Genomic DNA, 24,108 nt, shown 5'->3' on the forward strand with positions numbered 1-24,108 from the left:
AACGCCGCACGCAACAGCCGCGTCACACCAGGGAGCAGCTTTGTGCCGATCCTAACTCTCTTGCATGCGTAATCATGCGAACGGCAGTTAAAATTTGAAGTCGGATATCTCGGAGCACAGACACGCTAGAACAATTCTTCCGATGGATACTGTGTAGAAACACGACTGCCTCCAACTTTTCATTTAGGACATACCCACTTACTTCAGTCAACGAAAAGTTAATTATTCAATTTAATTATTGGGCCGCATACAGCGACAATTATCATCTTACGTTGTGTCCCTCTGGCCACATAACTTATTTGTCCAGGTGGTCTTCGCCCGCCTCCCAGTGCCTAAATTTAAGAAAACCATAAAGCTTCATTTTTAACACCCTGTATAGCAAACATAAAAGCGGAGCAATTCATTGCAGTCATACCGGAAATATTCCACTCTATCGAAGAAAGAAACTTCAAGCCTCTGTTCATGTATTGTTTATTGCCTAGATCAGTCGAGGTAATACGGGGCCGCGAAAGCACCTCCCAAAGAACTGAAATTGAAGAAAGTAATGAATGAATGAAGCCTTTATTTTAAGTAAGGGGATGGCTTTAGGCCGCTGTGGGGGATTAGGAGGGAAATGAATGTTGGTTCCCGGATTGTTGGCTGAAGCACATCTTCATCTCAGTCTTGATCATCCGCTTTATGCAGGCTCAGGTGCATGTTCACTTTCGCCGCTCTCGCATGGGCTGGTCGACCTCTTCTACACTACTCGAAACAAGCCACTTTGCCTGCCATAAGTCGCAATTGCTTTCTGTGTTTCAGGGTTAGTTTGCATTCCAATTCCTAGTGCTCTAATGTCTCCGTGTAGTAAATGCTGAATGTTCGATCTCCCTTGTGAAAAAGCTGCACAGCTCCAAATGAGGTGTTGCAAGTCTGCTCTGCATGACTACTGGAAATGTGTACATCGGGTATAAGTGTTGCTATTGTAGTTTGTCTGGGTTGGTGCCACTTCTCAAGTACTTGCGGTGTGTATGCAGCGTTGGCCATAATCTTATTAAAAAAAACCTCTTCCGTGCGAGTAAGCCCACCCTTGTCATTAAACACGTGTACTGGTGTAGCTTCTAATAGTCTCCGTTTACTGTCTGCTTTTAGTTTAGTGTGAATGTAATGCATCAGTGCTCTGCTAGGAGAGCCTTCAGCCAATATCTTTAGGTATTGATTTTGGTCCGCGGGGTTTGGCGAGGAAATGGAGTGTGGGGAGCGGTACGTGTAATCAAGCCCTCCCGCAGTTGAAGAAAGAAAAAAAAAACGAAATCAAGTTGTAAGCCGCAAATTATGATTTGAAGCGGTAAAACAACACAAATATAGTATAATCCCTTTAGAAGCTGCTGAGAGTATTAAACATTACTCTAAGAAAACAAAATTAATTATTACAGAGGTTAATGAGAGCGGCGTGCCTTCAGAGACGGCGTCCGGAGGAAGTTGGTAAGAGTGCCACATGCGGTGGAAAGTACCGATCACAGAGGGCCGTGTGTAACGCGGGCAGTAAAATATTTTGCGAGAAAGTACGACAGTTTCGCCCGGTGTTTCATGATTGGATCTTCAATGTCGACTAAATGTGCTGAAATATTTCTCTTCATGATTATTTTTTGTTGTTTTAAAGACTAATAAACTCAGTGACAAATTATGTTTGTTTTGATATAACGTGACAGTGATTCTCTAGGGACGTTCTGTTGTTTGACAATGGTTAAGCAAATTAATTACCATTTGCTACACCCTAGGCATGGCCGATTATTTTGTTTCAATTTGCGTTTTTTCCTTCTCTTACCCTTTCAATGGTTATTTTGATTTTTCATTATAATTTCTGCTTTGTGTACCCTTCAGAGAAATGTTGGTTCCGCCTGGTATGATTTATATTTGCCAGAGCACATATAAGCACTTAGCCACTAAGGTGGGCAGCAAATGTACTTAAAGAGTGACTGGAAATAAACCTTTAGTTTAGTATTATTGGGTGAGGGAACAAACTTAGGGTAATAGCATCTTAGTTGAAATCAAGAAAAAGAAATGGGCATGGGCAGGCATGTAATGAAGAGTGAAGATAACCGATAGTCATTAAGGGTTACGGACTGGATTCCTAGAGAAGGGAAGCGTAGCAGGGGGCGGCAGAAAGTTAGGTGGGCGGATGAGATTAAGAAGTTTGCAGGGACAACATGGCCACAATTAGCATGTGACCGGGGAAATTGAAGAAGCATGGGAGAGGCTTTTGTCCTGCAGTGGGCGTACCAGGCTGCTTCTGCTGATGATGATGATGTATTATTGCTATAGTTATTTTTCACTGTTTCATATAATTATTTAAGATAGAAGTCATGCTATGTTACTCTCGCCACGCAAAGGGGGCAAGCCAGATTTATTTTAATTTTCTCGTCTGTACTCTCTCCGCAAGGTCCTATGAAAAGGATTATTCAAGGTAATTCTACCTCAGCAGCAGGGTATACAGGCTGGTTGAAAGGCAAAGGGCACCTGTCTATTGAGCGGTAGGTATTACCATCCGGGGGTCCAAAGTACATATGCGCCCTTTCATTAACGATGTGCCCTTCAATTCGTGCTATATATCATGCACCACATTAACCATTTACAGCGTATATCCAGTGCCATGTATACCAAATGACTTTTTTAACAAAAAGAAAAAAAAAGAAAAACAGCAATATGTAGACAAAACTGTAAGATTCAGCAGTGTTAGGACCTATACGCAAGAAAGAAATTACTACACTTCTTCAATGTTATTGCCCTATCTTTAAACGTTGTGGTTGTCCGGGCTGTCTATGGAATCTTTTTAGCACTGAAGTGCCTGTCACCGTCTCATCAGCTCACAAGAGTGGTCGATTCTGCCTTCGTGCACCACCCTTGTGAGTGTCCTATGTTCCATTGTCACTGTGATCCTTCAAATCATGCAACAGTAGTCCTCGTTTCTGCAACAAGCACTACATGTTGCGTTCTAGTGTTTGGGTGCTGTATACGACCCCGTCACACCTACGGCACGACACCTACGGCATGCAGTGATCCAAGACACGTGTTTATGTACCCTAAAAATGTTTTTTCTTTCCTTGCGCAACCTTCCGTTGACTATGCATTGGAACAGGTGGCCTATAGTCGTCCTATTGGGCGTGCTTGAGATGTTTACACATACTGTAGCTAGGGATTCTTAGAAGTCTTCGCGCAGCTTCCTGTCTTGTGTAAAGGCTACACAAGAAATTATACTGTCCAAGTATTGCTGACCTGTAAGAAGGCATACCAAGCCAGAAAGGTAGATCTTTAAAGATCCTTTTTTTATTTCATTCGATCATTTGCAAGCCCTTTTCCGAAGGACCTGTTGACTGCGCGGGGGAGTAATATGCTTGCTTGTAATCTGCCGTTGGTCTGCTGAAAATATCGCCATAGCTAAGCCCTATACCTTGCAAAAATAGCACTTCTTACTCACATGACCATTCTAACTTGGTAAAGGTGGACAGCGGAACGTGTAGTGACACATGTATGACCTCCAGGGGTACTAAAGTAGGCGGACATCTAACCGGTGTCGTAATTTCTCAGGCAGATCCCGCTTAAACGCCACTGGTGTCACTTGCACGATACACATTCCACTCTTCAAGCCGTGACCTTACGACGAATGCAATAACCTGCATAAGTGCGGCATCTGCAATGAACAGTTAGTGCAAAAAATATATTTCCTTAAGAAAATTAGCTAACGCAATTTTGAAGGACATGTGCGAATAGTTTACGTGCTGTCGAGCGCATCGTAGCGCGGGAAAAATCTACTTTACATACGCGCCTTTGTTGCTATTTTTCTCGACGCACGCGCGGCAATTAAAAGTGATGGTACTCTACGACCCACGTTCGCGCAGAGAACCGAGTTTTTATGCATCGCCAGTTCCCCAGTTTCCACTCTAGGGCACGCCATATGGTCGGATTCGTTGCAAACGTTGATGAGATTAACCAGCAGCCTCGTCATGCGTTTAAGTTAACCAGTCGGTATGCAAATATAAGTAGGAGTTGCACACATTACAGTAACCATGAGCTCAATGACAATGGTGCAGAAACGTGCGGAGAAATCTGGTCACGTCGTTTCGCGTTTCCACCACGAACATTTGTAATGGTCGAGGTGGGGCTCGCAATCACGCCAGCGCTTCACTGAGCAGCGCTGTGCGAATCAGTGCGTGCGTTCACCGCGCAGGACACCATTATGCGACCCGAAATACGGAGAACACGTATGCGTAATTTGCCACGCGAACATTTTCTCTGCTTCTCATCCTTTCGCGTTGGCCGTTCCGCGACGGCTATCTTTCTTTGGTTCTGCTCATAAGTCTTATTAGTACATATCGCACTATTATTTTACTATCGGTATCCTGGCATGACGGGCCCGTAAATCTGCAGTCCATGTACTTGGTACAAGTGCTCGATTCCTGATATACTGCGAGTACCAATGAACTGAAGCAGATATTGATATCACATATTGAAGCAAGAATCCGATAGGTAGTGTTGTCTTAATATAGCTTACTTCTCGAGTTCGTTGTCACCTCTCCGGCTGGCTGCACTGGTAACAGTCACGTGAATATAGTGTAACGGCGCTTTCGGTCATAGATATATGTGAGTTTCGGTCATATATATATATATATATATATATATATATATATATATATATATATATATATATATATATATATATATATATCTTTATATATATATATATATATATATATATATATATATATATATATATATATATATATATATATATGAAGGAAGAGAACCGAGTGGCCCGGTTTTTATTATGACTCATATCCCAAGAAGCCAACAAAGACACCAAGGACAACATTGGGCCAGTTACTGTTGCCACTAACAAAATTAAACAACTGATAAATTAAGGGAAATGAAAGTGGATGCAAAATAAACTAGCCGCAGGTGGGATACGAACCCACGTCGTGGCAATACGTGTGCGCTGCTCTTGCCGATTCAGCAACCGCGGTGCTGTTTTCCCATCCACTTTCCGCGGTATTTATGTTTTTACTACTGAAACTCACTCTGGGAGCGTTAAGCAGAGCCGTCACTCACAAACCTTGCGTGCGAATGTGGAACATCCGGCAACATTAATACCTTGAGGTAGCGTGTGCGGTTTTATGGATCAGTTGCCCCCACCCAAATAGATCACGTACTCGTCACGCCTGCGGCAGAAAGGATCTTCGACACCCGCCGTCAAGGCTTGTGAGTGGTAGCTGGGGCTAAGGCTCCCAAGGTTACTTCTTGCAGTAAAAACGTAAATACTCCAGAAAGTGGAAGGAAAAACGGTGCCCTGGTAGCTAAACTGGTAAGAGCATCGCACGCGTAATGCGAAGACGTGAGTTCGTACCCCACATGCGGCCGGTTGTTTTTTCATCCACTGTCATTTCCATTAATTAAATTTGTAACTGTACAAGTAGTTTTCCCAATTTTGTCCTTGGTGTCTCCGTGTGTTGGTTTCTTGTGATATATATATACGTTGTTATATAAGTGCTTCTTGTATTCCGTATTTGATGCTCTGAATTAAGCATGGGTTACTTGAGCTTGGACAAGTGAAATGCTCGTGCAGCATTTCGTTAGGTAACAACAGATTCAGTGTTGTCAGCCTAATAGGGATCCCTGAGGTATAACAACCCCCCTCCCCCTCCCCACCCCCACCCCCCCCACCCGGCGTGCGAAGATGGGGCCATGCCCGGGAAAGCTCATTTTGCCTGCGGCACTTGTCTCATCTTGTCACTGTTTTTGGACGGTATAAGAATAACACGAAATAAATAGAAAGGAGACCTGCCGAGACGTCAGCAAAATAAACGAAGGGGAGACGGGTAAGCTACACGGCCATAAAGCCATCAGACTAAACGGAAACTGAAACACATAAACTGAACGTCATCAGAAGTCCCGCAACAGTGGATATGAAAAGAATCGGGGACGCGGGCCGGACATTGCGGTGTCAACGACGTGCTCCTGCAGATAACGCAATTGTCCACGCGAGTGTCTCCCGATCGAGAGGAACGGGATATTGCTCTGTAGCGGTGGAGCACTGGGCACATCGGATTGAGACAGCTGTACAATTTGGAAACACAGCTATGATATAGAGGTGGCATTTATTGGTGGGATGATCCAACGAACAACTGGTTTCATAAGCGCGACATTATCATCACGTACGCCAATAAATACAGATACACTCGTACAGGCCACAACAGAAGAACAAGTGAAGACAAAGAAACTGCTACAAACACTTTTACAACAGTTAAAAATGTTGAGAGACCGCAGAGGCCGCTAATTTTTGGCTTTTGTTTGTTTGGTAGCAGCCCAGACACGCAGGCTGAAATCAAGTGGTACATGGGCGCATGTTTAACCACTGCAACGCATCGATGCAGTTGCACGTTGCACCTGTTGTAAAAGTTTATCCCCTTGAGTCACAGCGTACACGTTTGTGGACGCAACCTGTTTATACCATTATTGTTCAGTCGTTGCAAGAAATGAACAAACGACATTAAGCTTTCACTAAATTAATAATTTTGCTTCCCTAAAGAACACCCATTTTACTTCCGAGTGAAATGTATCGCTTTAGACGATCGTTTTAGACGACCGCTTTGGTGAAGGCACCGGCGTGTTTGACAGGACGTTTGAAGTTAGGCGTTTTGGTAGTAATTGCGGAAGATTTATTTTCCCTTGTAATATTTGCACCCAGTAATTAACCTGTACATGTAATTCGAGCGGCTGATTCAATATAGTTAGTGAAGGAAAGAAGCATGACTGACTTCACAATAAATTAATATTTTATTTCCATATCATTATGATGGGTCTCTAAAAGATGCACAGAGTCATTATCATCCCACCTTGACTTCCTTTCTATGGAGTCTCCAGCACCTTGGCATAAAATATGTACATTTCAGACATTTATTGACAGTTGATCGTAATTCACAACTAAAGGGGTTATATTTAGGATGAAGTCATGTTCTATAAACTTTAGCTCGTGAGTGTTCATTGGCACAAATGGAACATTACTACACTCTACCTCTGCAAAAAACCCTGCCGAAGTGCTTAAGCAGAAATTGTTTTAAAATCTTGACAAAATTCACAAATTGCGTTTCTACAAGGTGCGTTGACAAATTAACGCTCCCCTTATGATAGATATTGAGTTTAGAGGAGCGCCTACTGACTTATCTTCGATAAATGATGTAAACACAACTGATAACTTGTCATGCGTATCACTGTAAATCTAGTAAATTGAGACATGTAAATTGCCTGTTCTGTAAAAGGCATTTAACAGGTGAATAAGAATTACTTGATGGCCTCCCCAAAAACAAAGCATATCTAATGATCCCCAATTCATGGTAATGTTGTTTTCAGTATAACGGAAAAAGGTGTTGATTGTGTCCTTTTACTTTCTTTCGGTAATTTCTAAAATTATAGTTTTCTAAGTAGCGCTACAAGAGAAATGCGAGGTACCCTAACAAAGGGCTGGATATTTTTGTGTTGGCCGGCGTGCGAGCAGTCTAATCTAAAAGTAATTACACGCACAGGTTTAGGCAATATCCCCACTCGCAAGTGCGACCTCGGTGTTGGATTTTCTCTTTCACATTCCTTGCTATTTGTTTAGCTCACCTAACTAACTGCAATCCCATGGACAAAGTGCCAACTATATTAAATGCGTTCACTTTGATCATCTGATGTGTGGTCCCTTCGCAGAATAGGTTCTGGCTGTATCGCGCTATGCCGCAAAAATTATGCCAGTTGTTCTCGACGGATGGTTCCAACATCACTGACTGCCTCCGCTTTGATCCCATGTAATATCGTAGTAACACTGAAAACCTACTGTGCAATTAACATTTCCCCATAAGATTACGTGCAACGTTTTCGAGCAAATAGTGTCCATTTACGCGCTTCCAGCATTACTTAGTTAGGTTAGCTTTTGTTAGCAAATTAAAGTGCTTAGGGCGCCCTGAGCTGTTAGAATTGCATTATTCTCTATCGTGGCCACCACGATTTTAGTTCTACCTTTTCTAGTGTGTTCTTAGTATTTGTAGTGCATTTTTCACTATGTTTTATCAAGTCCTGTTCTCAGCAAATGGCGCTCGTTTTCATTACTTATTCACCATAATATGTTAGGTAATGTTATGCAACGCCCTATATATTGCCTGTAAAAGGACCTTTAGGGCTCATGAATACTAACAAGACTGGTCTTGACGCATTTCCTGCACGAATTTCTCGCTAAGTAGCAAACTGCATAGCGAATCGCGACTGTCATTCCCACCATCATCAAAAATTAAATGAGAGTCGTTGCTTTTCACTATAGCAAAACGAGAAAAACTCCAATAATGAGGGCAGGGATGCAAAAGATTGCCACCGCTCTGATGTAAGACGAACCACATTTGCATAATCACGAGCCCGTCTTTTAATCAGCGTGGAGTCGTTCTTCAGCCGCACTTCAACTGCTTATTTTGCCAACACAGTAGCTGGAAATATTAATCGACTATAACTGCCTTTTGATAGGTGTAATCAGATTAAGATGATTTATCCTTTTACAAGGCGGGCCCCTACAATGTTACGAGCGTTTAATTAGCGACACATTTTTTGCTACTGTCACTTTGTCCGCTGTTTCATTTTGTGATCATGTGGGCGTTTATTATAAAAGAAAGAAAGAAAAAGAATAACAGCGGAGGTCTAATTTAGTTTATTTTACGTCTCCAGACTATTTTTCTTGGGTAGTGTGACAGACCCGCTTTTTGATTTCACAATATTGCAGCATTTGTTACAATTTACGTATAGCTGTGGCGTAATGAGTTTAATACGAGCAGAAACTGAATTGAGAGAAATATATGGTTGGAAATTAGAGCTGCACACACAGGAACACAGAGCTTCAAAGCACCTTCATATTTCAGTCCCTTGTAAAAGCGCGCTAGTAGACAACGTAAATATAAAGAAAAGTACGGTACAACAAATTTCCCTTTGTTGTTGTTGTTGTTGCACGCTTAGGAGTGATGATTATAAATAACCCAGTGTCAGCAAAGATTATTACTCTGTTAGATTTATGGTAAACGCGAACACTACTTTAGAAATAAGATGTCGCGCCTTATAGCTAACTGTGATTATATGCAAATATAATTAAAGTTAGACATATCACGACAGTGTATGTAGTTGCTCAACAGAAATGAAACCCAAAGTGCAATCACGTATGAAGAAAACAAAGCGAATCACGTGGCGACCAGAATTACACGGCGACAAAACGTAGGTACACTGAAGCCTCATGAAGGGTTATCCAGTCGAGGGCTCGGTTGGACATTGGAGGTGTTTGCACGAAATTGAAGGCAGGCATTTAAACAAAGTTCGTAGCTATGCACACGCAAGAAAGCATTACATTACATTACAAAACATTACACTTGTAAACGCTAATTGTTTCTAGTATTCTATCAATGGTGCGTCCGAAGAAAGGCATTAAATTCTAATTGAGTGCTTTCAAGTGTTTTTCTTTTTTCAGAAGATGCAAAATATCCACTACATCGCGCAGCATGCGCTCAGCTCCAGTGAGTGTAGGTGCCGACTGTTTCCTTTTGCTCCAACGTGTCAAGTTCATGGCCCGACATTAACAAACGTAAGCTTCAATACAAAAGTTTGAATTCAGCGCACGTTACTCTGCCTTACGGAGTACGAAAAAAGAACTGTCACTTTTGCTGCTAACGCGAAACTAAACCTTGCAATGGAATAGCAGGGAAGTTAGTTGAGGGCCGGGGCACGCACTTGACATGGAAGTGGGTTGGCTGGGCGGGCGAGTGTTGTCCCACGTCGTTTGATGCAGAAATTTCGAAGTGGGATGGACGAGAGAGGAGAACACGTGCACAGCGCTCCCCCCCCCCACCCCCCACCTGCTGGGCCCCTTATACCTTGCATTTCGAGCAGTCGTGTGTTGCTTTTCACTTGTCAAAGAACATTTTGCATATTTCTTGCGCCCAACATTTCTGACCTGAGAAGTTGTCGTGGTCGTAACGTACGCGGCTGCAACTAAAGTTGTTCTGACAGCTAGCTTGCATTTTGCTGAGGCAGGAGCTGCTGCTAACTCACTTGATTGTTTCTTCGCATTCGATCGCTGGATAATATAACGAACATGTTATTAGGTGAAAATATACGGCAAATATTGAAAGAAAAAAGCTGAAAGTAAGAGGAGTGAAGACTAACACTACTCAAAAATGCTTTAACCATGCATGTGGTCCACTAAAACGGACATTTTGGAAACTTTGCTGCTCAAAAGCAATTTGCCCTCACTCAGCCATCCTGTACTCACTCAGCCATCCGGAGCCACTGAAGGCTTCTTCCATCCCGATTAGACAATTATATGCAATAAACCACAATGTCAGGGCAGTTATTGGCGAAGGAGGGGGGGGGGGGGGACGCGCGTGAATGACTCGCAGGAGCAACATGGCGCTATTTTTGGAACTGCAGTTGGGAAAAAACGGTGGCTGGTCGCATCTTCAAGAGCAACTGCGGAAAATTTCTGTTCTGCACTGAAGTTCAGACTATGCACAAGAGCTTCCGGGAAGCACTAAGCTTCTTCCAAAAATCACAGAAATGTGTCCGCTGTAGTGAACAGCATGCAACAAAGGGTTAATTTTGCAAAAAATGGTTCTTCTTTACTTACATTTATTTACGTCGTTTGTATATATTGAATCGTATGGAATAGTATAGTAGGGGTGTTAGTGTAGTAATATTATAGTAAATGTAATAGTAGGTGCAATAATACTATCAGTAGTAGTTGTGGTAGTTGAGGATGCGGCGATTTTTGCATCAACTGTATTAACGATAATCACCACGTATTATTTTCAGCTTGTAAAAAAAAATCACCGGCGATTGCGATACTCCCTACTGCGAAATTTAAGCGGAGCTTTGTACTTGTTTTTAATTCGCGATATATTGGCTGGCGCGGACAATCTGTCTCATGCGGCACGTTGCAAACGGAGCAATGTGTGACGCGAGTGTCTCTCTAACCGGGAGATGTCGACAGGCAGCGCGTGGGTGACGCGTCCGCATGATTCAAAGCAGCCGCCGCAGACAGACCTCCCTTCATGCAGCGCTTTGTTTCCATACACGGTGTCGTGCGACGCGCTCGCCGCATGTCATCGGTGAACAGACGACGGCGTGCTCTTCTGGCGCAGTTTCGTACCGGCTGTCGCAAGTCATGCGCACAACTACGCGTTTCTTCCTACGCTTTCGTAGGAAGAAAATACAGGAACGAATGAGCGTTTCGTAATGTAGCGGGTGAACTATCGGGTGTACCTGTCTAATTTAGAATGACCCACCATGCTCGGACTGATTGAGAACATTTAACGGAAAAGTACCTAGTAGTAATTTAAATGATTGCATCTAAGAAAAAAAATTGCTGTGTAAATATAATAATAATTGTAAATCGAACACCTGCAATTAAAAGAGCTGCGGAATTAGGAAGTTGGTTAAGATTAATGGATTGATAAGCTTTCAATTGCAAGTTCAGTGCCTTGTTTGTCGGCTCGCATTGTTCGCCTTCGGCAATTGCGTTGTCCGCCGCCATGATGGCACCAGCGTGCTCATCTAAGCCATAGTGTGGTATATATCGTTAAGAATGAACATAAGAACATATACATCATACGTACTAACGTCTTATGAACCTTGTAGGCACGGGATTTGAAAGGCTGAGAGAGGGAGTAGCGCCATGATATGTAAACATCTAAAAGAAAAATTTTATTGTCTCTAAAGAGGACGGAGTGAGAGTGATGAAGCATTTGTTTCACAGGCACATATTATGGCTCGCATTGTCGGGGGATGTTGGGCAGTAGAAAGAGTTAGCGGAAAAACCTCTGCCGCCTGCTCGTTGTTTTTATTCGTCAGTAAATATGATTCCATTCTGTCTTAGTTACCACCTGCAGTTGTGATCACTGAATTATTACAATCTACCTTGAAAATTGTTCATATCGTTATACATACATTTCGCCTGGTCAGCCCACCGAACAGCCATTATTTACTACGAATGCTTTATTGCACGTCATAAGTGACAAGTTTGGAGTACCAGATGAACCTAACGAAACCGCTGCTCTGCATTCACGCTTCAAAATTACCAACAAGTGGGCCCTTATTTCCAAACTTGTCATAGAATGCGTGTTGAAATATCTATTACCATCTTCCCGTGTGTTCACAGTATGTAAACGCGTTTGAAGGAAGGTGCGGAACAATTTATAGTTCGTTCCTACACTCTAAGAAAAGTTTACACCCTTTGGGGTATATATTTGCCACACAACAATAATCGTCATCTGTCTTGCTTGCGTTTCCTTTCTTGAAAACGCTGTGCTCACTACTTTCCTGTCGAGAGTGCTCTGTCATGCTGATAATGCGCACCCCGTTTGTGACATAGAATTACCGGGCTCGCCGCGTTAAAGAAAGGAAATGCGGACAAGAGAGATGACGATTATAGTTGTGTGGCAAGATATGACCCAAAGGGTATAATTTTGCTTAGGAGTGTAGATGGCGATACCTGGCTGGCTGGCCTGAGGAGAACAGCGGAACAACAACAGTATGAACAATATCGGATTACGACTATATGAAGATGGTGCCATAAGACGGAGTTGCGACAACTGTGTATATGACAAGAATGTCGCCATGATGACGGCGCGACGACAATGCCAGGTTTAATGGCAGCCACCCAGTGGCATGGCGACATAACCAGTGGTACATACAGAGTGGAATATGCTCAGCGGCATATCATGGGGACATGGGAATGGCCCACCACTGCGAGTGGCACCAATGGCGCAAAACTCAGCAACGAGCCAAGAAAAAACTGTTGCTTTCAAACTACGCTGTACTCTCCAGCGGCGCGATTCTGTAGTAGCACAATAAGCACCGGCATGAGCTCACGCACTCGCTCATGCACATGAACAACGCAGGTGACATAGAGGGTATTCCAGTTAACTTTGGCCAGAGTTTAAAAATATGGGAATGTCACTAGCTGGACAGAACCGAGGTAATGTTGTTTGCCGTCGCTTGGAGATACTGAAATTATTTTTTTCATTCCTCCTAATTAGATAATTACCCTTAATTATTTATTCAACTTCTCAAATATTATGATTAGACGAGAAGAGTTTTTGCGAGCGGGAAAGAAGCCCGCAAATAAACGCAAAGTGCCTCGAGCGACCGGTTGCGCGGCTCGTCAAGCCATTTCATTTTTGTTTTTGATTCCTTACGGGGCTATGAGTAACTGCTTAAGCGGGTACGAGCCATTGAGAAGCTCACATGGTTCTTACCGAGAACGTGTTTACGGCTAGGGCTCTGTGCATTTTTCGTGTCCATGAACAAACTTGTGTGAGGAAAAACTAGGATCATCAGCAATGGCTCATGCCACTGCTCGTGCGTGCGTGGTCGTCTTCCACAGTTGGCTCCGTTGCCGCTCGCCTTTCCAGTGTTCCCAAATTGTCGCTCCCTCTGCGCTGATGGCACTGGCCCACTGGCAGTCGGTGATTTCGGTCTCAAATTGTTTGCCTCAATTAATTGCGGAATAAAAACACTATTATATACAAAAATGCACAAGGCGAATGAACGTGAATGCATAAAAATAAATTTGTGTGCGCCCCTTTTGTCACAATGACCATCGATAAAGACAATAAATGTGTTCGTACCTTTTTTCATAATTGTGTAACCTTTCTGTCGTGTTCTACACAGCCTCGCTGGTCATCCAACAACATAGAGAGAAAGGGCTCATGATTTTTTTTCAACCTCTCCATTAGATGCCGCGCTCCTTTTGCTTGCTTAGAGGTGTACTAGCCATCGCTGATGATGATATGTTTTGTGCCATTGGACCGGGCAGTGTCTTTCTCTTTTTTTTTTTCAAAACCATCCGGTGTGTGAGCCACTTGGGGCTTTCGCCTCAAAACTGGTCAGTAGCTCTTTCCATACGCTCACAAATCTCTGGTGGTGGATTTCAAATGGCGATGACACAAAATTTTTAAATTGTTAGAGAACATCGCACAGAATCGACGCAAGTGAGACGCAGCCTCATCCCTCTAACCGTCCTTCCCCGGCCTGAGATCAAGCCTGTTGGTTATCTTCGTTGAAGAAAGCTGTTTTATTTTTAATGATATTTTATTCCTAGTCCCCAAAAATATATCTATAAATAAGATAATCAGAAACCAAGCCAACCAATTCGCAAGGGTGGATTTCTTCTCGTGGAATTTAATGAATTCCGAGAGGGCCTGACAGTGTCGTCAACAGGATGACCCCAGTTTCAATTTGTCAAGGCTTGGCTCGTTACTCTTGCTTTTGAAAACGTTGGCGTGAAAGAATGCTGAAATAAAAAAATTTCTGCGATCGAGAAACTGCATTCCAATACGAGTAACAGTGCAGCTACGCAACATCTGAGTTTCTTTCCTTTGTGTTTTTTGCTACTTGTTATCGATGTACTTTCTAGTGCTTACACTAACTACTCAAAACGAGGTAGTGGCTCGAGCATGACTGGCATAGTAATATTTCATTCTTGAAGCGGAACTTCCAATCTGACGCTATATGAGTGAACTAAATTGCTGAGGTGAGGGGAACACGTGATAATTAGGAACATATGTGCATCTTTTAAAGCAAATGCACAACTACATCAAGCCTCAGAGCCTTTCAGCGAATCGGATGACTTAAGCCTCCAAAGCGCCTAAGATATGTAAAGAACTAATTGTATATCTATATACAGCTCCAGAGCATGCCGTTAAAACCTGCTTGGCTATCTGCAGTTCATGGTCAAAATGTAGTTAATCTACGAGAGTGAACGAGCAACAAAGCAGCTGACTGTTTCTCTGTGAGGGAATACATAATATAAGCCATGTTCATATAGAGTTCATTCTCTTTCTGTGACAGCCGTCAAGAGACTGGTTTGCCACGTCCGCCCGTCTGCTTCGCGGATGGCAGCAGCTGTAGTCATCATTGCGTCATCGTTCTCCCGAACACATTTTGTTTCTAATTGGGCGCCTGTACTTGCAGGAGCAGAAGCTTGAGTGTGCGGACAAAAGAAAGTGTTAGTTACGGAAATAAACGAGTTCAACAATTGCAAAAGAACTAATTTATCCTGTTGTTGGTAAATAATAACATTTTGTTAAGTCAAATAGAAAGAGAACTCGATTTTTATGAATGAAGAAGATTGCCGGCGTACAAGTAGGTAGGTGGGAGCTACATTATTCAATTACAGACACCGGAGTCCCAATAGAATCAAGTTATCAAACGCAATCATTTGAACGCAGGACAACAACAGGTGAATACAACTTTTATGAACAGTGCTAATGACATAAAATGTGCATTAAAATAGAAGTGCCTTGCTAAAGTTCCCATATTTATATTGCGCAGTGTTTTTTACACCCAGTGCTCTATGAAAGACTAGCAGAATGTATACAGTGTCGCCGAGGGTTATAGAGGAATCTTTTTGTGTGCACGACGCCAAGTGCGACATCAAGTTATAGTTTGGTGCGACGCTTGTAGCCGATGGCAGTCGACGGTGTTTCGAGATGCCGGGGCAGGTTTCTTGAATACTTCGGTAAAAGCTATTGATAAATTCAATAAATGAACTCATATTGGCCGAGCCACAAAAACCAGACTCCCTTCCGCTTTACTGAAGAACGTACCGCAATGTCAAAACGGGCACATCGATTATTGCGCAATACTTTTTCCCTAAACTTCTCTGGTGACAATGCTTAAGAGTCGTCTCATCTCCTTTTTCTCATTATCTCATATAACTCTGTAGGCTCTTAAAAGGATTTTATAGTGAGCACTCCAATTTACTCAGCTTGACTATGGGCGAAATCCAGCCAGTTCTCTGCATTTTGTCTTGTCAAATTGTTCAAGCTGAACAACTCGAGTGGTCTTGTCTTCAACAGCATGGTCTGTCGGCTGGCTTAAGTTTAGTTGTTCTTGAGGTGGCCTCTTATTCTGATGTTAGCTATCAACTCAGTGTAGAAAAAAACGATGACTGGATGTCTCTTGTCCTACTAGCGTCTCTTTGAAAGGATAATGCAGTTCCGACATATAGATAGCCCTCATCCCAGCATGCCTTGTGGAGTGCATTTTTCAGCACTTGAAGAAGAGTTGTGCTCGCTCCCCAACAAGCAACGATAGCTTGCATGCTTGGAGTCTTGACGCCGTCACTTGTCAGCAGTTATGATATGCTCTGAGAGCAGCTAATTCGACTAAAGTTTACCGGAAAACACAAACCAATCAAACATAGCCAGGCTGCTCTCCGTAGCCTTCTTCCTAGTCCGAATGTACTTGTAATAATTTTAGTGCATGCTCGTATATTTCAGTGTCTTCCTTTATTCCTACTCGAAAACACTGCACATTGCCGCGTAATTGACAAGCAGGAAAGTAGTGGCTGATTTTAAGGAAATACACCATAAGAATATGTGTACACTTCCAGCTGTGCTTAAAAACCTCACAGTAAAATCATTGTAAAATCTGTGAAAGCTTTGGTGTTGAAGTGGTCTCTTTCAAAGTCAAGGGATCAAACTCAAACTTAGGGCTTCACTAGACATAGAAAAATTGCAACAAACCAGCAAATCATATTACGCAAAATAAAGTAATAATTCTTCCAAACCCTGCAGCCTGACATAGTGTTCCAGTACCAAGCTGCCACCACGTTTTATAGTATTTTCATGTTGTGTAAGTCTTCAATTTTTCAGGAAAGACATCGTTTAGAAGCTGAAATTGAGAGCAGAACAATACATGAGTCCACATACGTGTGTCTTTGAGTGACTGAGGAAAAAAAATAACATCATCCTCAATGTAGGTGCAAAACAGCTCCCAAGAATGGCGAAACCAGAGCTGCCTGCTAGAGGCGGACGGAACAACGGCACCGTGTGCTGACGCTGCGCATGACTCCTTGTTTACCGACTTCGTTAAGGACAGACATAAAGTTCAAATACATGAGAGGAGCAGTGGCAAGGCGGCCAAATAATAGAAATCACGGCGTCCCGTTCGCGTTTCGTCCCAGCCAACACAGGCCCTTTCCGCTCCTATCAGCAGGCATCGTTCAAGAGGTCACAGAGAAGAGAACAAATGTTTGCAGTGAATGAGGAAGCACTCGAACATTGTACTGAGTCACAGTTTCTTCTTTGCTTGGTAGAAAAAAAGGCAGAATGTTTCGAAAACATTGTAAGTACAACAGGAATCTCGAAGCATTGACATACAAACAACAAACAATCTTTCACACATTTCCGCTTCTTTACATGTGTAGTTCTATTGTTACCTTGACTAGCACAAAATAAGAAGACAAACGTAGAGGCGCCTTTTCCGAAAAGAGACACAGCACCACTGCGTGAAGAGAATGTGTGCTCAGCGCTTTCGTTTCCCCAGAGTGGCTCTTCCCGCGGCGCATTGTTCTAATTCGAATTCAGCTGCTGTCGTCAAGACATCGCCCTCCCTTAACACCGAGGCGACATTGTTTTTTTTTTTCCTTTCACCTCGTAACGCAATACCCAAATATTGAGCGGCTGGATAAACACAGAAAACACCGAGCCTGTCAGGATAAAACCAGAGCTTGCTTATATCAGATTGCATATTTTTTCTGCGTGGAAATGTTGGTGCTTATATTTTTCACTAGATACCTCTTCTTTCTTTTGCGTCGTCTCCTGGTAGCAGTATTTTTGTCGTTGTGCATTTAACGACGGTCAATACTTCCTTGTGATGCAATTTAGAAAGGGACAATACATTACAATAAAGTGGAAGAAAGCCTCTGTCCAAAAATTCTATACGAATTTCTGTTATTTAAGAGGAAGTAGTGCCTTTACTGTCTTTCCACCCTGAAGAAGCGAAGCTCTCTTTATTTTAACGCCAATTTTCGGGTTCTGGGTCCTATTTGCTGCTATCCTGCCAAAGTGGCACAAGCTTAATACATATATACTGTCATGCTAACCACTACTACACTTTCGTGAACACCAGCCACCTCATAAACGGTCCTGGGTAAACTGGACAAATAAACTTTAGAAAAAAATCAACAACGGAAAAGTGATGAGATCGGCAACGGAAGCAGCCGAGCGGGGCAGGGCAGTGGCAATGCTGGTCACTCAGACGGGCTCATAATCTCGTTCAACATCCAAGGACTTTAGGCTCACTATCCCTGCGTCGACGTTCATCCCTGCGTGCTCAAAATAGACATTCTGGCGGCGGCGCAGACGTCAAGCGCGGATCCGCCACAGATTGCCGGACCCCAGTGAGCCTGAGAGAAGTGTATATTTGGTAGGTGCGTTGGTATGTCAACTTGGAGAGAAGTGTACTTGCATACACCCTGCAGTCAAACCAGTAAATGTTGTCGCCTACCACACGACACGTAGACCGAGTTCGTCATCGCAGATAGTGCATGCGACGGCTTGGTTACGGGGCTCTCGCTGCATGGAGAACACGTTGGAACGCTTTACGTCCCTCCGTTGGCAACTTAAACAAGCGCGACGACTTCCTTGTGCAGTGCTTCGTTCAATACGAGTTTGGGGCATAGACGCCTCTTCAGCTACGACAACAAGCAGGAGGAGGATGTTATTTGTTGCAGGCTAACCTAGCTCTGCCCGCATTAATAACTTCAAACTACGGACTGTGCGAAAAATCCTGTGGGCGTACTTTCATATGCAACCTTTCTTTTATTATTTCCAACCATTTTGTACATTTTGTCCGTATGGACAGCTACATGAACCGTTCACCTGAGGTTGTCGTTAGGTTTATTGTTCTTTGGCGTAAACTGAATAACAGTTTGAGCGACAAAGCATTTAACAATGGGGACAATTTGTCGCGGTATCTTGTGATTCGAACACGAATACCATTTTTCAAATTATTTCTAGCATCTGAGGACAAATTGCTCGTGTTCTACAACGCCGAAAGTATTACATAAATTCGCTGGGCACCAATCACTTATCGCACATCCATAATACTGTGTGCGCCTGCTCAAAAATTCTGCTCTGATCGCGCTCCACTGTTAAGCACAGCGTGATCCTGTCACATATACCCCTCTCCCAACGTAACATGTCTTGTCATTGCATCAAGTGAAAATTGCACCGAGTGCCTTTAGTTCGCTACGACACGGGTATTATTTACTGTCACTCAGTCGATAGCAAATGATATTTGCAAATGACTGGGCTAAGGCGACTAATGAAATTGTGTTTCAGTACCTAACCCGTATTTGCTCCACCACAACAAAATATAGAACAGCAAAATCGCCCAGTGTTTGAATTTAGGCTGTTTCCGTTTCAAGCAGCGTCTTTTGTCGTCTTCTTTCTCAATATAAAGCTCATATGGTGCTTTGCCTGAAAGAACCTTCTTGACTTCGGCATTTTGAGCATATTGTTTCCAATAAGGAACTGGTGGAACTCGCACCTGCACCGCATTTTATCTCAACTTCGTATAAAATAAGTATGGCTCGATTGTTTAGGGAAACTTGATCTAAAAACTTCAGATAAATTCATTTACGGCTGTGATAAGCTTATCAGAATATGGCTAAGAAAAATATGTCATAAATGCACTGTGGCATATTCGTTTTTCTTTCTTTGACACCTATAACTTGTGTTACGCGAATGACATTTGTTTTTCTTCTGTGCAACAGCAGGAACTTGCTATCATCGGATTTATCGAAAGTTATTTATCATAAATGACATTAGAAGACAGAAACAAGAGAAAGGAAAGGCGAGGAGGTTAAATAGATTAGGGATTTGTTTTGTTTTCTCTTCGCATGGTTTGGGAAAAAAAGAAAATTGAACTACTTTAACGTTCTTAAGATATTTGAACTATTTATTTAAGTTTTATACTTTTGCAGCTGCTTGGAAAGGACTACTTACTTTCTTGTTTTGTTTTGGTGCAGTCGCAAACAGAATGTTCCCGACCACGTGCGCGGTCGAGGCATGCATAGTCGCGCTAGAGTACAACTACTCAAGCTAAGGGTTGGCTGTGTCAAGGTGACCGAACCTTTATACAGACAGGGACGTGTGGCCAGTCCATAGTTTACGTCTTGCGGTTACTGAGAGACGCTTCAGCGGCTGATATTGGAGTGTTCCGCTTTCAGTTCGTAGCGGATGTCACTATAGTGAGGGACTAGCAGCTACTTGGCCTGCGGTGTAGGAAATTTGGCAAATGATTGTATCCAAGTGGTTGCGCGTGTCGACGTGATCAGGTTCATTGCGCTCTACTCCCTTTTTCTAGAATTAACTAACTTAGGTTCGCATTTGTACCTGAGACATTGTTTCTTCTATCTGCCATCCTTTAGTAGCGGGACGTGCAGTGACCGAACCTACTATGTGTTTCCTGAACTGTGTATTCTACTTTATTCTATGAGCCTTGTCATCTTTCTCTTTTATCTTTCTAGCCCTTCTGCCCACCTTCCATTTCTATGTTTTTTTTTTTCCTTTCCTGCAGAGCAGGCAGGCGTTGTGCCCCTTCCGGTGGCAGTTGCCGGCCTGCTTCTTGCTTTACCTTTCCGGTTAAATGTACATGTTTTCAAAACAAATAATAATAATAATAATAATAATAATAATAATAATAATAATAATAATAATAATAATAATAATAATAATAATAATAATAATAATAATAATAATAATGCCATTTTACCTTTATTCTACGTTAAACGTTTACTTTAGTAAATGAGTTTCCTACTGCTGGTGAGCGAGAAGGATAACAATAACAGCGAGGCGATAATTCTAACGATAGTGATATGAAAATACACAGACAGTGAGGTCGAGGATGGTATTTGGCAAATAACTGTTTTTGTTATAGTGTAACCAACCGTTGGGAAAAGTAAAGTTTACTCTAGTAAACTTCACAATCTTTAGAAAAGGGCAAACTAAATCGAAAATAACTTTGCTGCCAGTGAGTACAGATGACAAAGAAATTAGCAATAAATGCACATTTCTTACCACCTGACGAAGCCATTTTTTATGTTCTCTTCATGCCTACAATTTTTTTGTTTCTTTGCCCCATCGTTCAACAGATTTTACTGCGAGCGCGCGCGCACGCGCACACACACACGCACACGCACACGCACACACACACACATGGGCACGCAGGCACGCACACCGCACACAATTCTGTCAGTTCTGCACAGCTGATCCATACCACAGCATAAAAGTGACCGAAAAGAAGAAAATAATTTTCTGCATGTGTTCATCCATACTAGGGGACAAGGACAGCATTTCATTTTGCTTAATAGGTTTTTGCAGTCATGTTTCATTCATCCAAAGTTCGGGACTTTTTCTCTCGTCTTGGCCGCAGTTGGAAAACCGTAGCCGCATCCACTCGAAAAAAGCGCAGGCAAGAAGTTTCCGGTTGCTGTTGCGCGGAACAACGAACGAAAAGGAGGAAATTGTAATCTTTTCTTTCTTGAACAACCGAAGTACTACCATCGAATAGCAATTGCTTTGCTATTCGGTATTTGTTTGCTTCTTTTACGCTTCCTTCACTCTTTGCAAAATAAAGGGTAAAGTCTTCTTGGTTGCCAATCTCATCTTCATTGTGTTTCCTTAATCGTGCGCTTAATCTTGGTGTATACAGGTCACGATTGTGGTTCCTATTTTGTAATTGATGGAGCCTTTCAACTGGAGGAGATATTTCGCGCACTGGAGATTTCTTTGCTTTCGATCTTCGTCGGCACACGTTTTATCTGTCAACGAAGAAACGTACTTTTTGCCCGTGAGGTAGCGTCCCATGTGCTCTTTGAAATACTTATTTTCACGAAGCGACTGCAGGCTTATGGCCAATGTACCTCAGAGCATAGAATGACCCTTTATTTTCTTGCTAACCTCTTTGCCTTTGCTTTGTTATCTATCTTGCTTACATTGCTTAAAAGCCATTTGCAAAGCCATCTCTCTTCTTTAGGGGGGAGGAGTTGCGGGATGTTTGGTGAGAGAGATTGGAGGAGGGGGGGAGGGGGGTGTCTGCTTGCCCCAGATGTCGGAAAAGTGAAGCAGACACGTTGTGATTGATGGAATGCAAGTCATACTTAAATTCGCGTTACCATAGTGCCTTCCCTACACGCCTCAGTTACCTTATTTCACAATGTAGCTATCACTACACTGAGTTCTTTAGTTTGCTATATTTGCTTTGCACTAAGGTGCGGTATGTTGCAGTACACGTTTCTCTCGAAGGGTTAAGGTTCATATCTTGAGCCTGGGAAAAATGAATTTCCCTCGTATTCGCCCGCCACCTACGCGGGATGTGCTCTTCCATTCTTTTTGTTCATCAGACATTCTTCAAAGGTCCTGGAGACATTTCTCTACCAGCGGATACTGTGATAAAAGTAAGCACTCAGAAGTAATGCTGCGAAATAAATATTTTAATAGGCAACTCAGAAGAACGATTCAGTTCTCTTTTGTGGTTTTGTGCTCTTTTTGCACACGTTTACAGAGGCGTATGTAAACGTGCCTTGGAAAGACCGCTTTGATGTGTCTCATCGCAGCATCGGAAACAGAGTATAAATTATAAACCAAACTAGGCAAGCAGCCTAATGATTATCAAAACAGTTACATCCACTGTGGACATTCTGCAGAAGCGGTGGAGATTGCTTTTGTATATGAAATGCTAGACGTTTCTGTCTGCTATAGAGTTCGAAAACTTCTGATTCATTTCCATTTTGTTGGCTGTTTTATTTGTGTATTCGCTTTAACACATCTCGCACCAATCTTGCAGGCATTTTCGATCGAAAATTTTCAAACTGATGTTAGCCTACTATAGCTAAAGCTTCTCAACTTGAACAAGTTCTGGTGGAACAAAATTCGTACACGTTCATACTTGGTTTGCTACAATACATTTCCCCCACAAGGGATTAGAAAAAGCGGCTTGACAAAGCAAATGACCAATTTCTTCTCTTTTCTCTCTGATGTTTTTATTCTAGCATATTTCATCTTAGGGAAAGTTTTCCGAGCGCCAATATACTCTATCGGCACGAGTCTTTGAAGTTTTGAACGAGAAATTCCCACATTTGAGTTTTTTTTTTGTCTTAGTTAAACCTTTCTGACTTGCATGCTCACTCTTCCAACCCGGTAACTTGACCGGCTAGTGTTATAAATTTACTTATGACGCGCAAAGTAAACAGACCACCTAATAAAGAATATACAAGAATGCTCGAATGCGCCCGGTGCAGACATGGCGAAGGCGTGGCAGACAAAGGCTGGTACCTGCCAATAAATTTGCGTCTTGTTTTCTACCCCGAGTACCAAAACAGAAACACGAAGTTTGCGATGTGGAGGAGATTGCCATAAGTTTTCGGATCAATGATTCCCCCAAGGGCTAGCGAGCATAACAAACAAGACTGACGCGAGAGTACGTCCCCAAGCGAGGCCCGCATTTCTTGCTTTCGGCAGTCAGAATCTTTCAGAAAGCTTTGCCTTCTCTGCTTTGTGGCAGGCAACACTGGTTTTTCCTTTTCTCCCTAGTGACTCACCACAGCACCGCTATATTGGTCCTCCTGGTTACGCGCATTCGTTCTACGGGACCGTCACCAACCTCCTTGATTCTCTTATTGTCGCGGCAACGTTTCTCTTTCTCGACTCCGTTGACTCTCGTTCGGGCCTCTTGTCTCGGCACTCGCTAATATTTTACTTATGCCTCCGCGCTTTCATCTTTTCCCCAGGAAGTGCACTCGAATGGAAACGGGCTCGACGCACAGGGTTGTGACTCGCCGCCCCGTTTCGACAGTCCACGGCGATTCGTTTGTTTCGGTGCTCGCGCTCAACCGCGGTGCTTACCCATGGATGCTCCTTTCTAGCCTTTTGCTCGGCTGTACTCATATTCATCTTAGCTTTTCCAGCTGTACTAGCCACATTTTGAAATGCTATTGTGCTTTTGCTAATGCAAATATTTTGTACTCATATGTACTCATTAACATACCACCAAGTCTACTGTTTTTTTTTTCCTTTCTCGCAGACTTTACACAACAATGCTGTGCGCGCTAACCTGCTTGTTTTCATTGGACTCTTAAGATTGAGGACACTTCGAATATCATGCTGTATGCCAGAAACAGGATTACCGGGGATAGATGCGCAATAATACACATCTCTATTACTACGAAGAAGTATAGAAGAAAGGTTGACTTGTTCTCTGACGCAAATTACATTACCCTAG

The sequence above is a fragment of the Dermacentor albipictus genome, chromosome 4 (assembly GCF_038994185.2).
Source record: "Dermacentor albipictus isolate Rhodes 1998 colony chromosome 4, USDA_Dalb.pri_finalv2, whole genome shotgun sequence".
Classification (NCBI taxonomy): Eukaryota; Metazoa; Arthropoda; class Arachnida; order Ixodida; family Ixodidae; genus Dermacentor; species Dermacentor albipictus.